Genomic DNA, 19095 nt, shown 5'->3' with positions numbered 1-19095 from the left:
GCTCAGAGAGTGTTCTATTCATTACGTCTTCGGAATAGAGATTAAACAGGGTTGGTGACAGTATACACCCTTGTCTTACACCTCGCTTTATTTCAATTTCTTCAGTGGTATTATTCTCTACTCTCACTACTGCTTTCTGATTGTAGTACATATTTGCTATTAGTCGGATGTCTCGTTTATCTAAATTCTTTTCTGTCAGGAGTCTGATTGAGTGATCATGCCGCACTTTATCAAAGGCCTTGTTGTAATCTATGAAACACATAAATACACCTTGATTTATGTCAAGACATCTTTGAGACATAACGTTTAGTGCAAACAACGCCTCTCTTGTTCCAAGTCCATTTCGGAATCCAAACTGGGTATTATTAATGTTCATTTCCAGTTTTCTGTGTACTCTAGAGTGTATAATTTTCAGGAATATTTTCAGTACATGGCTCATCAGACTGATTGTACGGTAATCACTACATTGTTTGGCATTTATCTTTTTTGGTATAATAACAAAGGTGGATAAAAGCCATTATTGTGGTATTTTTCCTGGTGTATAAATTCTATTGAAAAGTTCAACTAAAATGTGAATCGAGCCTTTTTCTATTATTTTAAGGATTTCCGTTGGTATTTCATCTAGACCTGGGGCTTTACCATTTTTCATTCTTTTAAGTGCGTACATTACTTCCCCTTCCGTTATTTTTGGATCTTAGTCTCCTTGTATGTTACTTTTTAAAAAGCATTTTTTAGAAACTTCTTAAAATTGAGAAAAACTGTTTTTCAAATGAGCCGATTTAAATTTTATCTAAATTTTCTGTTGGATTGTTAGATAAGGGGTCTAGATTCAAAACTGGACATTTCCACTTTAAGTTATTTTGAGTAAACTAAAAAAAAAAAAACAATTTACAACTTCACTTTTTATTATATTTAAAATTTTTTTTTCTGTCAATGTTCAAAAACAATTAAAATAATCTTGTTATAAATTTTAAAATATAGGATAAGGCGTAATCTAGAGAAAAAGGAATAAAAATTGGAAATGTTAATTTTTGCATCCAAACTGCTCAATTTTATGTCCCTAAATATCTATATGTGATTGGAAGAAGCATATGTATAATTAAATAAAAGAAAGTACTCATTTAAAGAAAAAAAATTATTTTATACTAATATATTACACACAAAAACTAGGAATAAATTCCGTATGTTCACAGATTGAATCATTAAAATCCTGCGTATGTCGCTCATTCTCGTTTAAAGCTTTGGCATAGAATTCTAGCTCCTGCATTTGCTTCTAGTTTGTACCGAGATGTTTGTTTAGTAGCTCGTTTACATCTTTAAGTTTTGCTTCTTTGGCCTTTACACCTGAAGGTAAAACTGCAGGATTTATACCAGTTAATGCTTTACCTTTACCTACAGGCTCTTCTCTTATACTATTGTAATTATTGACGATTTGCTGATTTGGAAATGCCAACTTGGGAGCCCTTTCAATCTCTCCATTTTACCTACAGTAAATAATCATAAAATTTAGGGCCTAATATTCGATCAGAAGTTAAACTGGAAAATACACTTAAAAAAACTAAAGGACAACTGTGCTGGTAAACTAAATATATTGAAAACACTTGCACATTATCAATGGGGAGCTGAAGAAAATATGTTATTGAGAATCTATAGAGCTCTTATTCGCTCTATATTAGATTAGGGATGCATGCTCTACATGACCGTCTGTAATACTTATCTTAAATCCCTAAACTCAATACAAACGACCTCCTTACGTATATGTCTAGGTGCATTTCGATCTAGCCCCGCCGAAAGCATGTGCGTTGAAACTTTGGAACCTCCTCTTTTCATACGACGTCAGCTTTCACTCTCTTCCTATTTCACTAGAGTTTCAGCCAACCCAAAAAACCCAGTACTTAAGCTCATTAACATCCCCCACGCTCCTGAAAATAGAGACAGATCTGAACAGAATGACGGTATTAGATTTTTGTTTTGATACAGTGCAGCAACAACCGTTGATACGTATTTCGACCTCCTTAAGTCTCTTCAGAACGGTATAGTCACTGCTTTGAACCAAAACAAAAATCTTACGCCATCTGGCGTAGTTACGTCCGTATATAGTTATTTTAATAACTATTGTCTAGGACGGGGAAGATTTTTGTTTTGGTTCAGAGCAGTGACTATACCGTTCTGAAGAGACTTAAGGAGGTCGAAATACGTATCAACGGTTGTTGCTGCACTGTATTAAAACAAAAATCTAATACCGTCATTCTGTTTTGTTATTTACTTCGTTGGAAGTACGAGAAACTGAATTCACAACGAATTTTGACTAGGATGAACGGCTTGTGGAATGCAATTTTAGATTCCCTTGCCGAGTAATTCATCCAGCTGTTTGTTTCGCAAATTTTAGGAAACACAGTGGTTAAGATTTGAATTCTGTTTCGCTAAGTAGAAATCGTTTGATTTCTCTTTTTGTTTTAGATGGCGTAGTTACGTCCGTATATAGTTATTTTAATAACTATTGTCTAGGACGGGGAAGATTTTTGTTTTGGTTCAGAGCAGTGACTATACCGTTCTGAAGAGACTTAAGGAGGTCGAAATACGTATCAACGGTTGTTGCTGCACTGTATCAAAATAAAAATTTAATACCGTCATTCTGTTTTGTTATTTACTTCGTTGGAAGTACGAGAAACTGAATTCACAACGAATTTTGACTAGGATGAACGGCTTGTGAAATGCAATTTTAGATTCCCTTGCCGAGTAATTCATCCAGCTGTTTGTTTCGCAAATTTTAGGAAACACAGTGGTTAAGATTTGAATTCGGTTTCGCTAAGTAGAAATCGTTTGATTTCTCTTTTTGTTAGAGACAGATCTGTTTACCCCCTACCGCAATTAGTAAATCCTTTGCTAGCAGCCATAGACCTGAATATAACTACCCCCATCAGTACTTCCAATAATCCTTCATGGACCAATAAGCTACCTGCTTTCAATACCAGTCTAACTCGATATAAAAAAGAAGACACTCCTAACCACCTCCTTAGACAATTATTTCAAGAACTAATAAATGCAAAACAGTACAACCAAGTTCTTTATACCGACCCATCTAAAGATGAAAAGAATACTGGCTGTGTTGTATGTACCGAAAACATAACTTTAGCTTTATATCGACTACCAACCACTTGTAGTATTCACACTGCAGAATTATATGATATCCTTAAAGCTCTTGAAATGACTTCTCCCAATACCAAATCTCTAGCTATATGCACTGATTCTCTTTCTTCAATTTAGTTCATCGCCACCATATACTCGTTAAATCCGATAGTCCAAAAAATCCAACACATCTGTCATCAAAAACACATCAGAAGAACATCAATAATCATTCTTTGGACCCCATCTCATGTGGATCACTGGAAATGAGTCTGCAGACATCGCAGCAAGAAAAGCAAGTTGTTCTGACCTAAGCCAAGAAAAAATTCAACTTCATCAAGATCTAGCAACAACCATAAAACAAAACACTCATAAAATATTGCAAAATCATTGGAATGGACAAAATACAAAACTGTACATAATCAATCCCACTGTATACTCATTTAAGATACCTACAATGACTAGGAGGGACAAACTTATCATTCGAAGACTTCGAATAGGACACACTCGCTTCACTCACGGATACCTGATGACTTCCGAAAACCCACCGGCTTGTGAACATTGTGATTCTCACCGCCTTACAGTAGAACACTTACTCGTTGAATGCAGTTATTATAGAATATATAGACTAGCGCATAATATAACCGGTAACCTGAAACAGATACTTAGTTCGCCTAATGTGTACAGTGCACTAATTGACTTTTTAAAAGATTGCAGATTATATTATCGGATATAACAAATATTGCAACATTGTTTGTTAAAAAAAAACAAAGTTTGTAACACTACATGTAACTCCGTATAACTATTTGTAACTTACTATATTTATCTTATAATGTAATAATCTTATATGAATAAAGTAATACTCCAGACGTTCTTGTACCCGTGTCAATGGCCATAGATGTCGAGAAACGTTAATTTCAATAAAAAAAAAATCCCTCCATTTTTTCTATTAGGCTACGTTTTTGCAATTGATAATAAATAATTTATTTTCTAAGCTCATATCTTTAAATTAAATCCATTAGACCCGAGTATTATACTTTTTTAAAATCAGCTCATTTTTATCGATCTAAAAATGTCTTAAAATACAGGGTGTTACATTTAAAAAAGAGCTGTTGACGTCATCACTGTAATGTGTATCACCTTGTATAATGAAATTTATTGTAAAATGTAGAACATTAAATTTAAAAATCAACATGATTTAGTTTTTTTGGGCCTTTTCATTTAGGAAATATCGAATTTATTCCATACTATCGGACACACTATACAGATTGAACGAATTTAAAACGGAACATACGAAATCAATGTATTTCGGCTCAACTCCGCTCTAGGTGGTTGGCCAACAAAAGGTTGTCAAATAATTATATTATAAAAATCCAATACTTCAGCGGGCTGCTGGATTCTGAATTCATTCAAGAACAAGTCAAAACTCCACCCAAATAGGTTGCCTAGAATCATTGAAAAAACTAGACTACACAAGCAGTTATTATGCTGTCAAACCACTTATCGCTTCCTTATAGTCCAAGAGATAGAGCCGAAATTTTGAACTGATCAGTAATATGATATTTCTCTATTGGAATATATTCATTGTAACTGGGTTAAGACTTTGCCTTACAGGCGGACGCCCCTCGTGGTACAGGGGGTGGCTATACAGGGATGAAGTTGTAATTTTTTTCGGAAAAATTAACGATCGATAATATGGCTGAAAATTTGCCCAGAGTAAGATCTTGGTATAACTACACGAAATCCCAAAGGGCGGACGCGAGAGTGGATACATAAGGGGTGGCGGACAGGGGTGAAGTTGCAATTTTTTGGGGAAAAATTAACGATAAGTAATATGTCCGCCATTTTCATGGCTCATTATTTAGCCCCTAAAAACTCTAAATCCAAAAGGGCGGACAGCTGGGTTGGTACATAGAGCCATAAAACGGGGTCAAATGTACCACTTGCCTGCGCATTTTAGGTCTCGGTAACAATTTTCAAACTGATTTTATTATGTTATTTTTATACCGATTGATTTGAAAATTTGTATGCTCACTTCTGTTACTATTCTGCGAAGCGTCAAGTAGAGTTTTCCTCAAAATTTTCCAAAAAAAATTCCGTAAATGAAAATTTTCGTATGTTTTAAAGGTAAAATCTAATTTGTAGAATCCTTTCGATTTTCTGTATGTTTTTTTTACAAAATAAAGTCATATTTACTTTACAAATCACATTTTTTTCTTAAATATAAATATTTTACGAATTAATTTTTAATTGAATAAATGTTTGATATTTAATATTTTATTAAATTAAAGTAATTTTATAATGTTAACTATTAAATATTTTTAGTATAACAAATAGTAATTTTACTTATTTTTTATTACAATAAAAAGGTTTTTAAATTTATATTGCATAAATAATGGTTGTTCAGATATAAGAAAAATTTGATTTATTATTACATTAATAATCAAATACAAAATATATTATTTCTATTTATCAATAGGTAAAATTTAATTTCTAGAATTCCTTTAACATTTTACAAATAATTATTAATAAAAATCAATTTAATAGTGGAATTATCAATTTTTTAAGTTTTGAAATTTACTTTGTAGATATTTTCAATATTTTTTTTAACTTTTAAATTGATTGAATTTTTTTTTTCATTAGTTAATTATAATTTTACAAATTCTGTTTAGACATTAATTTTGCATCATTATTATTTTAAAATATTAAAATAATAATGATGCGCGTTCCATTTAGATCAGTAATTCTAGACGCATGCCCTAAATGTAATAAGTATCAAGATGCTTTTATCCAACTTGGTGAAACTGACTTCGATTGTAATGAAGTTTTTGAAACCTTAGAAACTTTCATATGTCACTTATATGGAACAGGACTGACGAGAACAATTCCAAAAAGAAAAGTAAACGATGTCAGATTTTCACTATTTAACCGGCAGTATAAGTTGCATGATGTAAACGTGCCTTTTAAAAAAAAAACTAAAAAATTTCGATGCTTCAAGCTTACCACCATGTCAAGATGAATTACACCAACATCTACTGCGAGCCCATTATATTTCAAATATTTGGACAAATGCTCATAAAAAAGTACCAACAGAATTGATTGTTGAAGAACATGGTTGGGAGTTTGAAGATGAAACATATAAATTCAAATGGTTTAGTGGACCTCAGATGCCAGAATCAGTTCGAGAAGTAGTGATTGAAAATGAAGCAGATAATGAATGTGATATTATTGAAAGTGAAAGTGACAAAGATGATGAATGTGATGACATCAATGAGAGTGAGAAAAATGACGAAATTTTTAAAGTTTTTCTAAATTTTTTTTTCTTATCTGAAAAATCGTTTGAAATTTTTTGGAAAAAAATCATGGTATAACTGACAGAAAATCGAAAGGATTCTAAAAATTAGATTTTACCTAAAAAAATTACGAAAATTTTCATTTACGGAAATTTTTTTGAAAACTCTACTTGACGCTTTTCAGAATAGTAACAGAAGTGAGCATACAAATTTTCAAATCAATCGGTATAAAAATATCATAATAAAATCAGTTTGAAAATTGTTACCGAGACCTAAAATGCGCAGGCAAGTGGTACATTTGACCCCGTTTTATGGCTCTCTGTACCAACCCAGCTGTCCGCTCTTTTGGATTTAGAGTTTTTAGGGGCTAAATAATGAGCCATGAAAATGGTGGACATATTACTTATCGTTAATTTTTCCCCAAAAAATTGCAACTTCACCCCTGTCCGCCACCCCTTATGTATCCACTCTCGCGTCCGCTCTTTCGTCTAGTTATACCAAGATCTTACTCTGGGCAAATTTTCAGCCATATTATCGATCGTTAATTTTTCCGAAAAAAATTACAACTTCATCCCTGTATAGCCACCCCCTGTACCACGAGGGGCGTCCGCCTGTAAGGCAAAGTCTTAACCCAATTACAATGAATATATTCCAATAGAGAAATGTCATATTACTGATCATTCCAAAATTTCGGCTCTATCTCTCCGACTATTAGGCAAGCTTCTCTTTCCTTTAAAGGAGACAGATAGTTGAACGATATTTTATACAATGTCTATCACTGGGTATGGATTTATTTTTGTCCAAGTTTTATATTGGTCCACTATTTCAAATGCAGTTCAAACAGACATATATTAAATTGTATGTTCCGTTTTAAATTCGTTCAATCTGTATATATATATATATATATATATATATATATATATATATATATATATATATATATCTTTAAGGTATATGACCGTTTAATTTAATATAAAATCCTTTATATCATCCTTTATATCTATCACATACCCTGTTCTGAATGTGATGCATGTTATATTGGTCAGACTGGCCGTTCCCTTAAAGGACGCCTTACTTCACATCGTAGTGACATTAAACTTTCTAAACATACTTGTGCCCTTGCAGAACATGCAATCAACACCAAACATACTGTTAATTTTGATGATGTTAGAATTCTCTGTAGAGAACGTAACCTTAATAAGAGACAATTTATGGAGATGTGTCATATTTTGAAACAACCTAATGCATTAAATAAGAGAACTGATATCAGCAACTTAAGCCAAATTTACCATGCACTAATACTACAAAATTGATTCTTCCGTATTCTACTTTTAATTATTGTTTTCTTCTTCAACTTCTTTTATTATATCATAACATTTATGTTGACATCTATAAAACTTTTCCTTCAATCTCACCAGCTGATTGTCATTTCTGACAGTCGAGCTTTCAAATACTTCATTTTCATGATATGATCATAACAGTCAAGAACCCTAGCCTTGCCGTTGTTTATATAACAATTCAAAATTGACAATTATATTTTTTGATAGATTTAATCAATCAATGTTTTCAAAAGTGAAATTTAAAACAAATTAGTTAAATTGAGAATCTTCCAGCGTTCTGTGTTTCTATATTTTTTGCTGTTATATTTATTATATTAATTTTTTGATGTTTCTTTGCAATAACAACATTGTAATGCTACAGATCTTTTAAAGGTAAGATCATTTACTTTATTGTTTTTTCATATTAGATGTATCGCTAATAACACTCTTTTAGATGAACTGATGATGCTTATTGAACAATAGGCGAAACGTCTTCAATAAATAGATAAAGTAGCACAACTCTTGTCTTTTTTATCTCCAGACCGATAACATTCCATTCACTTACGAGTGCACATTTTTTTATATATATATATATATATATATATATATATATATATATATATATATATATATTAAGTTCGAATTATCGGGTAAAGTGGTCTGTAATAAAAATCTTTCGTTTTTCTAAATTACTCAATATTTCGCCATTTATTTAACAGCTTCTTCAGGAGTAAACTAAAACAATTTGAACATTACAAAAAATGGCGTACAAATACATTTTAAAACACTTACAGAATTTAAAAGATTTCGCAAATAAAAACTGACATTGAAGTATTTGAAATATTGAATGTCAAGATTAAATTGTCTTAAGCACGTTCGTTACAGCTATACGATAAAAAATTAAAATTATTTCAAATGTAAAAATAAAAATAACAATAAAAGAAAAGTTAGAAGAATAATATTTCTTTGATGAATTATGAAGGTTAGTTGTTATTAAGATGAATGTTGGCTATTTTGAATATTTATAAATTTTGTTCAATATGTTACAATATATATATTACTTAACTATCCAGTGTCCGTTTTATAATTTAAAGTATTTTTATTTTCGTTAATGTAATACATTAATATTTCTTGAGATGTATTACATTAACAAAAATAAAAACACTTTAAATTATAAAACGGACACTGGACAGTTAAGTAATATATATATTGTAACATATTGAACAAAATTTATAAATATTCAAAATAGCCAACATTCATCTTAATAACAACTAACCTTCATAATTCATCAAAGAAATATTCTTCTAACTTTTCTTTTATTGTTATTTTTATTTTTACATTTGAAATAATTTTAATTTTTTATCGTATAGCTGTAACGAACGTGCTTAAGACAATTTAATCTTGACATTCAATATTTCAAATACTTCAATGTCAGTTTTTATTTGCGAAATCTTTTAAATTCTGTAAGTGTTTTAAAATCTATTTGTACGCCATTTTTTGTAATGTTCAAATTGTTTTAGTTTACTCCTGAAGAAGCTGTTAAATAAATGGCGAAATATTGAGTAATTTAGAAAAACGAAAGATTTTTATTACAGACCACTTTACCCGATAATTCGAACTTATTTATAAATTATTTTTTGGTGGAAATAATCATTTCTAATATATATATATATATATATATATATATATATATATATATATATATATATATATATACATATATATATATATACATATATATATATATATATATATATATATATATATATATATATATATATATATATATATGTATATATATATATATGTATATATATATATATATATGTATATATATATATATATATATATATATATATATATATATATATATATATATATATATAAGAATTACTGGATATTAGTGACTGTCAATATAAACAAACAACACAGTATATTAGGGTTGCAGTCAGAAAATTGGCCGGGATGTTAATGAAACACTCTTATGACTTTTTGTCTAGCTTTTGGAATGGTTTTATTCCTTTTTCAAGACATAGTCGTTGAGATTATTTATAAAAGGATATAGACACTCAACATTAATAACACACACATAAAATATAAAATAGTGGACAAAATACATTTTAAAATTCTTTAAAATTTAGGTAAAAATAGTAAAAATTTTGTTGTCATCTTTTACTGGTGTGTTTTAACTAATGTTGAGTGTCTATGCTTTTATAAATAATCTCAACGACTATGTCTTGAAAAAGGAATAAAACCATTCCGAAAGCTAGACAAAAAGTCATAAGAGTGTTTCATTAACATCCCGGCCAATTTTCTGACTGCAACCCTAATAAACTGTGTTGTTTGTATATATATATATATATATATATATATATATATATATATATAATATATATATATATATATATACATATATATATATATATATATATATATATATATACATATATATATATATATATATATATATATATATATATATATATATATATATATATATATATTATATATATATATATAATATATATATATATATATATATATATATATTATATATATATATATATATAAATATGTATACTTGTACAAATACATGTATATTTAACAGCAAAACAAATATTCCAGTTTAATTTCACTAACACAACGTGTATTCATTTTGCGTCCTCCAAGTTTGCTTTATATCCCTACATCTCCCAAGGTGGACTTTTTCTTCAATTCAATTCTAAGACAAGTCGCCGATTTAAGGGTAAGAATAGAGTTTCAGGGAAGGACGCCTCCTTTGATGCGTGATCGGGTTTAGATAGGATAGACGGGTGACTGGTCGGTGTCCATCTATTTTCCATGTTATTGGTTTGATTCCATAGTGTCAATATACTTCGGAGAGGACATTCGACTATACAAAGAAAACTCTCTCTGAAAACGTATATCGGACTAGAATATAATAAAATCCTATTTGCTGGTTTTTCTTGCTCGAGAGATGTTGTGTTACTTTAATATATTAAAAATACGAAATTGGAGATTATGTTAACGTAAATTTCTACTCCTACTAACCTATAGAAATTTATAAATAGACCTGGATTATTTCCTTTGATGGTAACAAAATAAGAGAGATTTAACGTTTGCAAATATATTCAATTTTTATCGAAACTATAGGATGAAGATTAAATAATGTCAAGCACAGCATTACGTAATGGATGATACACGAATAATTTAAAATCAGAAAGTACTTGCTGAAAAGAATTTTAAGGATGTATAAATAAAAACGTATTAGGCTGAACATGTAAAGTTGGATTATCTGACAATACACAATACGTATTTTGTGAGTGGTTTCCCTGTGGTTCCCATATTAACTTTATCTTATTTTTGGTGTGTTAAATATTTCTTGCAACATACACATATCACAAAAAACTCCATTTATATTCCTCCCTTAGCTAACCGATTAGTTGTTTGAGTTATATTGAGTCAATATAGTATATTATATTTAATGCTAAAATCATTATACAGTGTGGCGCACCGAAAACGAAACAGAGGCATTTACTGGCAGATGATTCCTTTTTTGAAAAAACGCTCGGACAGGTCGATTTTGTTTTCGAGGGGGACACAAAATTGGCATAAAATCACTTTAACATTTGCAGCCCCTTAAGCGGGGGTGGCATCATCCCTAAAATCTCAAATGAAAACGTGGGTCGAATGATCCATTATTTGAAAGGTCTTTCAACTCCCTTGATAATGATGTAAAATTCATGTATTCAATTCAGTAGTTTTGGAGATTTATTGATTTAAAGTTTAAAGTAGACTTTAATAGGTACATCAAATTAGTTTGTACTTCTTTCAGAATAAATTTTAGTAAAAGCATTTTCTTGATAAGTAAATGCTTTTATTTACTACGTCCATGGTTTATTAATAATAAAAATAGCAATTGAAGTGTCCTTTGTGACAAAAAAAGTTGTTTCTTGAAGAAAGATAAGTAGAGAATGCCACGTACTTATTTTAAATAGGAAATAGTACATTAGTTTGCGATTGATTTAACCAATCTTTGTTGTTAAAATATCATTTATTGCTTTATACATAAATTAACCATGGTATATTCCACGGCAGAAAGGGTTGAAATTATTGAAATATTTTTCGGAAATAATCAGTGCGCTAATAGAACAGCACAAATTTTTAATGAGCGACATGAGAACAATAATGTGCACCGAAAATATGTTCTAGAACTTGTAGCTAAATTTCGGGAAACTGGATCAGTCGCCAATAAAAAACGTAATATTGAAAATCCTATAAGGAACGAAGCAACAGAAGTGGGCGTTTTAGGGCAAGTTATTGTAGATCCTACATTAAGTACCCGCAAATTGCAAACTTCGTGTGGTGTTAGTCGACGTACTATCCAACGGATTCTAAAGGCCCATAATTTTCATCCGTATAAAATTAACCTTATACAAGAACTTAATGAAGACGATTTTGATAAGCGATTAGAATTTTGTGAAGTTATGAGTGAACGAATTACAAACGATGAACAATTTTTATTTAACATTTGCTTTTCCGACGAATGTTCCTTTTTTTTAAATGGCGAAGTAAATCGTCATAATTGTCGATATTGGTCGGACTCTAATCCCAGAATTTACCATGAGGTACACACACAGCAGCCACAAAAATTAAATGTTTGGGCTGGCATTTTTGGCGATTATTTGGTTGGTCCTTTTTTCTTACCTGGAAATTTGACTGGTGAAATGAATTTGGAATTACTGCAAAATGCCATAGATCCTGCGCTAACAGATATAATTGAAAATCAGAATGATGGTCGATACGTTGAGAATATGTTGATGTTCCAACAGGATGGTGCCCCACCACATTACGCATTAAGAGTTCGGCATTATTTAGATCAGACCTTTCCAGGTCAATGGATTGGTAGAAGAGGTGCCGTTGAATGGCCCCCAAGATCGCCAGATTTATCACCTTTGGATTTCTTTTTGTATGGTTACTTAAAAAGCAAAATCTATGCTACGCAGCCAACATCCTTAGAAGATTTACGACAAAGAATTGTGAATGAGTGCCATCAAATTACTCCTCAAATATTGCAAAATGTCCGGCAACGTTTTCAGCAAAACCTGTATTATTGCAGGAAAGTAATGGTGGTTATTTTCAACATTTACTCGGCTTACAGGTCAGTTCATTCTTTATTTTTTAACAACTTTGCTGCTATGAATTGATCTCCTCTTACGATGATGTATTTAAACTTTAAATTAATAAATCTCCAAAACTGCTGAATTGAAGTACATGAATTTTACATCATTGTAAAGGGAGTTGAAAGACCTTTTAAATGATGGATCATTCGACCCCCCTTTCCATTTAAGTTTTTAGGGATGGTGCCACCCCCGCTTAGGGGGCTGCAAATGTTAATGCGATTGTATGCCAATTGTGTTTCCTCCTCGATAACAAAATCGACGGGTCCAAGCGTTTTTTTTTTTAAAGGAATCATCTGCCAGTAAATGCATCTGTTTCGTTTTCGGTGCGCCACCCTGTATATTATTTTAAACTGAATAATAGTTATTATAATATTATTTTAAACTGAATAATAATAACTGAATAATACTTCAAAGCCGAAGTAGAATCGTTTTCAGCAGTAGATATGCTACAAAGTGATAGAAATTTAAAAATAACTCAATTTTGGATGCTAAATAAATAATGTAAAGTCAACCTCGTCTTTCATCTTAGATCCATCTGTATATTTATTTGTCTTGTCGACTTAACCACTCAATATGGGTTTGAAAAGGATGTGATTTATTTGAGGAGTTTCTGTATAATTGAGTATTATGAATCTGTGCGGTTTTAACAGGGTTCTGAAGGGAATAGCACATATCAACAATATTTCATTTGAGCAAATAAATTGTGGTCTTCGTTAGTCTTAACAAAAGCTTGTGCAACTGGGGAAAGAAATTTATTTTTCAATTTGTTCACTTTCTACCGACTTTATTTTGCTATTATTGCTTTTAATGGTGGCGATATTATCCCATCGATAGAGGTTCTAACAAGTTCAATATTTTTACTGAAATCTTTCCACTTTATTTAAATCAGTATTATACTAAAATCCGTACAGAATATACCTGTAACCAATTATGTAGAAAATGGTTTGGTTGTACCATTAATAAACTATTTAGGTCAGCTGTAAACAAGGTCAGGATAGCCTTGATGATGATCCAATCTCCGATAGGAGTGGCACAAGAAGAAGAAGTAACCAATGATGAATTGCACATACGTTGTATAGAACGTTAAAGCTATATAAGGAGTTGCGGTCCAACTAAGGCTTGTTACATACTTACTTAATAGAGGCAATGAAGCAATAAACCTACCAAATTTTTGTAGTTAGTTTGGTTTTCAATAAAACTGAAGCCTCGTTTAGCTTAGTCTCTCAGATCCTAAGATCCTTTCTACAATGGACTTTGTAGACAGTGCCGTCGTTCCAAGTAATCCAAATGATGCTATGGCTAATAAAAAAACAATCAAAAACCAATTAGTAATTTTGCAGTAAAATAGTAAATTATTAACATTCAATAAAAATTATTTGATAAAATACCTTGTTGATATTATCATACTTTCAGAAACTTGGCTTAAGTCTAATAGTAATTTTAATACAGGGATACAATTTCATTAAAAAATGCCGTGATGACGGATATGACAGAGTCGGTATATTTATTTTACAAACAATTAACTGTCAATAAAGTTTAATAATCAAACATTTTTTAGAGGGGCATTCAAGTGTTGCAGTATTTATTTAAGATATAAATATTTCTTTAGTTTCAGTACACAAACCTTCAGACAAAGCAGCCACAAAAAAAGATGGTTAAATTTATTGAAATAGTTTAGAATTCCCTGTACAATTTTTTGGGGAGCTTTCAATGTACACCATTACAAATGAGTCCTATTCCGGAAGATCGCAAAGGAAATGTTTCAACACAAGCTTTAGATACTTAAAAACTTTTTTTTAGAATTTGATAACGTTGATCACGAGTTTGAAAGATGCTCTTTTTTGATCCGTCTTCTACCGAAATATCTACAATAAATGATCATCATAATATTAGTAATTCTTCGTATTGGGTGATTAACGTCTCTACGTTGAACATAACCTAATTATCTTAACCTATGCTCTCTCAGCTTAACAACAATTGGAGCCACCCATAGACTTCTCCTTATATACTCATTTTTTGTTACTTCACTCATCCATCTAAGTATTATCATTTCTGCCACATATATTCGTTGTTCCTTTGTAGTGTTGCCCAAAATCGGACTTGGTCTTGCAGTCTCGGTCTTGTTTTTGCGTTTTCGCAAGACCAAGACCAAGACCGCCTAATTTTAGCAAGACCAACACCAAGACTGACCATGTAAGATTTAAGCAAGAACAAGACTAAACCTGCGTCTTGAGACGCTTGTCCTGAGACTCTTGCGTCTTGCAGTTAGGACTGAGTATTGTTTTAGCGACTATAGTAGTTCGGGTATATGCCTAAAGACTCTATGAGACGCAAAACAATATGTAATAAAAATTTAAAAAGCTGGACTTATGCGCATTACGAATAATACCATAAACGTACATACCGAATCAAAATATTCATTAAAAAATCATTTGACACGTGCTCAAAGGTCATAATTACAATGTAAAAATAAAATATTTTGTACATTCTTTCCCAGTAGACGACCTAATTGTCCAGATTTTGAGAATAGCCGCACTCTAATCATAAAATAATCTTCTTGCATTGCGACGCCGACAGTAATATCGTATCGAAACTTTTTAAAAATATATCACCTTAGCTAATAAAAAATATAATACTTACTGTTATGAATACCCACTAAATAATTCAATTGTTTTTCTATTATAATTTAGTTAGGAGGAATCTAAATAAACAAATCTTATCGACCTAAGACTAAACGTCGCTTCTGCCGAGTGTGCGATGAGATCATTCGGTTTAACAAAATTTGCTGAAAGAGCTCGGATAATATTCAAAAGTAACGAGACAAATTAATAACAGATAATTTCAGCTACTGTATAAACAAAATACCGAAATATTTAGAATCCTGAGGTAAAGATATATAATTCTCCGTTTGTTATTCGGTACTTAGGATATCGGATAGAAACCAACATAAAGTAACTAGTAGTAGTCTACCTCCACGGTAAACTCCCGCTAAATAAAGCAGGCCAATCAGAGCTTTTAGTTCACATATTTTATTTGTTAGCCTCGCATCGGAACTGTATTTATATCTCACGGACATATGCTCGATATTTATACATTAGAACATTCAACAAGTTTTATAATTTTGTCAATAAAAAACAGTTTCCAGTATTCCTTTTCAGTTGTGCAACTTTACGCTTCACGAATAACTCCAGAAAGTTTTGTGATGATATTTTCTCGTCTAGTTCTAACATTTCGTGATCCGCATGTCTTATTCCATTTCATTCCATCTTTGGTATTGTAATAAAGGTGTTGGTTTGACCCACCTTGTGGAATACATTCTTGTAAGTATAGTTCGGTGTCTGATAAATCGAATTCATACTCTGAGTTATGATTACCATCTTCATTTTCTAATTCTCTTGGGGTAAATACTTTCATTGTGTTATTTATTCTATAATTCTGACCACATTTCCAATATTTGTAACCTTACTTTCTTTCGAAAGCACATTTTTTTTTCTGATATATGCATTAGGACTCTTTAACAGGATTTAACTAAGTATGTAGTAACATTCATATTTCATTTTATCCTTGCCATACGCTATTTGTTTAAGTGTAATTTTGTAAGATGGCAAGGAAGTTAAACCTTTCTTTTTGATGTGTTTCTAATGCAAGTTGTTCCTTATCCTTTTAGTTTATTGATTTACTGGACAGTTTACTGGACATTTTATTGGTTTATTGAACATATCAAAATTTTATTGGTTTTATTGGCATATTTGGATTTCAACAATTGGTCAGGACATACAGCCACGTGTGACTGCAGCTCTCCAGAAGCCACAATTTCTAATTGGAGGACCCAACAGCTAGAACACACAAGCAGCCCATCGAAGCAATAAGTAACACTTATTAACTGTTAAGCTTTGGCAGGGTTAATTATTGTTTTTTTGTTCATTAGAATAAATATGTTTGGTTAAAATTTGTCTTATTTGCTATCAACCAAGAACTCAGGTTCAATCCCTAGTTTAAGACAAGACGAACGCACCCTTGAGATACTGAGCTAGGCAAGGTATAGACGATAAACTCCCATGGTTGATTGAGGTATTATTTTTACAATAGTACTTCAATTCTCTTTGGTAGTCTTATCGTTACACATTGGCTTACATTGGCATTGTACTTACATTAAGGAACGGGTTGTATAATGTCGCTGTTGATATAACATCGACACTATCGCTTCAATACGCATTAGTAACTGAGGGATTATAGCTGGCCATGCCGTCGAAAGGTACCTAGACCGCCATAACCGTACTTAGACTCGCTGATCGAATAGAAATATTGGAAAAACTGAATGGGCCCGACAGACCCAACCCGTGCACCGCAGGGTTAAGAATCAGACTGACTTCCGGGGATCATGGTAGATAGCCGAGTTAGTTAGAGCATAGGCACGGATCGCTTAGATTGTGGCTTCAAATCCCACCTAGTGTCACTGGTTTAGACATTAATTAATTTGGTTGGTCTTTGTTATGGCTATGTTAATTCAAGCTTAAAATGTACTTACTCTGTTAGGTTGTTCTAAAATCTAAAGTAAGGTTTAATAAATAGCAATAGGCTAATGGGTAAATGCAAGACTTGCAAGACTCTTGCTGCAAGACTAAGACCAAGTCCAAGACCGGAAGTGCAATACCAAGACCAAGACTAGGTGTCAAGACCAAGACCAAGATTGTCTAAGTTTCGTCTTGTTCTTGCATTTGCTATTGCTCTGTCTTTTTAATTGCCTAACATTCAGTTCCATATATCATATCTCGTCTTATGGCTGTTTTATATAATTTTCTCTTTGGCTTTATTGGATTTTTTCTGTCACACATTACACCACTCACCCTTTCACTTCATCCATCCAACCCTAATTCTACTGCATGCATCTCCATCTCTTTCCCCATTACACTGTAACACCGATCATGTACTTAAAACTATTTCACAATTATTTCCTAATTCTCACAATCATTCTATTTACATTTCACAATCATCGACTATAAAGAATAGCGGTCTTAAAAAAAGATGAAGTTATATTGTAATTCTGTTATTGATTTGGACTACATTTTATGTAAATTTTGTTTATAGAATGAACTAGTTTACTTTAGAATACTTGACTAACCTAAAAGTAGTACATCTTTAAATATTATTGTGATTTACATCTCTCACTTTCTCTCTCTTATTGCTTATCAATCTAAAAACTCTTTATTTATTTCAGGTTTAAAGATCGTTATAAATGGGAGCATCTACCACAATAAAATTGCTACCTAAGAGGTAAGTAAAAAATTTTAAGCAGCTCATTTTTACTAAAACTTTGCATGCGGAATTGGACAACTTGTCTAATGAGTTGTTGTCTTGTTTAAACCAACCAACACCTGTGCTATTTAACCAATTTATTCCTGAAACTTTTTATTTAAATACGACTATATACTTTAAGTAAAGATTAAACAGGCTTTAAAAATCCGGGAAAAATAAATAAAAAAATATCCAATACAGTAAGCGAGGCTACACCATAATCAGTAAAATATGCTGAGAATGATGATGATGGTATATATATATATATATATATATATATATATATATATATATATATATATATATATGTATATATATATATATATATATACATATATATATATATATATATATATATATATATATATATATATATATATATATTTACATATATACAACTAAAATTTTAGGTTGTCTGATAGCAAAATAGGCTTTAATATATTCTCTGTCTATCTCGCCCCCATTATTATTGTTAAGATCTCCTGGCTTACTCTATTGTACTTGTTAATAGGCTTACCTAGATTCGCAAAAGTTTCGTTAAAATACTTATCCCAACTGTATTTTAAGGACATACTGACCTCTGGCCTCATTTTCCTTTCCAAGGATTCTCTCTTTTCTGTTTTTACATAAGATAATCCTTGGATAAAACGCTTGAGTTGTCCTTTTTTACGCTATGCAACGTTATACCTCAATCTGCTATACTTTTAATTTCCTTAACAGGCTGTATTAAAAATGTTTTTTAAATAAGCATAATTGGGACTTTTTTTCCTTTATTGTAGCTATCATCGCTTTATCTTGTATTATTGTGCAGCATTGATTGTTGTATCAAATGTATTTATAGCATATTTTATATATGCTTCTCTTGCATTCATTATCAAA

The 19095-nt window shown here is 31.1% G+C and overlaps 1 long non-coding RNA gene across 1 annotated transcript in view; it reads left to right on the top strand.

The window, feature by feature from the left end:
- The window catches only part of LOC140440747 (uncharacterized), a 633916-nt gene that overhangs the window by 307773 nt on the left and 307048 nt on the right, over positions 1–19095 (top strand). The window contains exon 2 of the long non-coding RNA XR_011950919.1: positions 18140–18195. This is a non-coding gene — a long non-coding RNA (uncharacterized lncRNA). The remainder of the gene's footprint in view (positions 1–18139; positions 18196–19095) is intronic.

The sequence above is a fragment of the Diabrotica undecimpunctata genome, chromosome 5, assembly GCF_040954645.1.
Source record: "Diabrotica undecimpunctata isolate CICGRU chromosome 5, icDiaUnde3, whole genome shotgun sequence".
In the NCBI taxonomy this organism is placed as follows: domain Eukaryota; kingdom Metazoa; phylum Arthropoda; class Insecta; order Coleoptera; family Chrysomelidae; genus Diabrotica; species Diabrotica undecimpunctata.
This window is presented reverse-complemented; position numbering and strand designations above follow the sequence as displayed.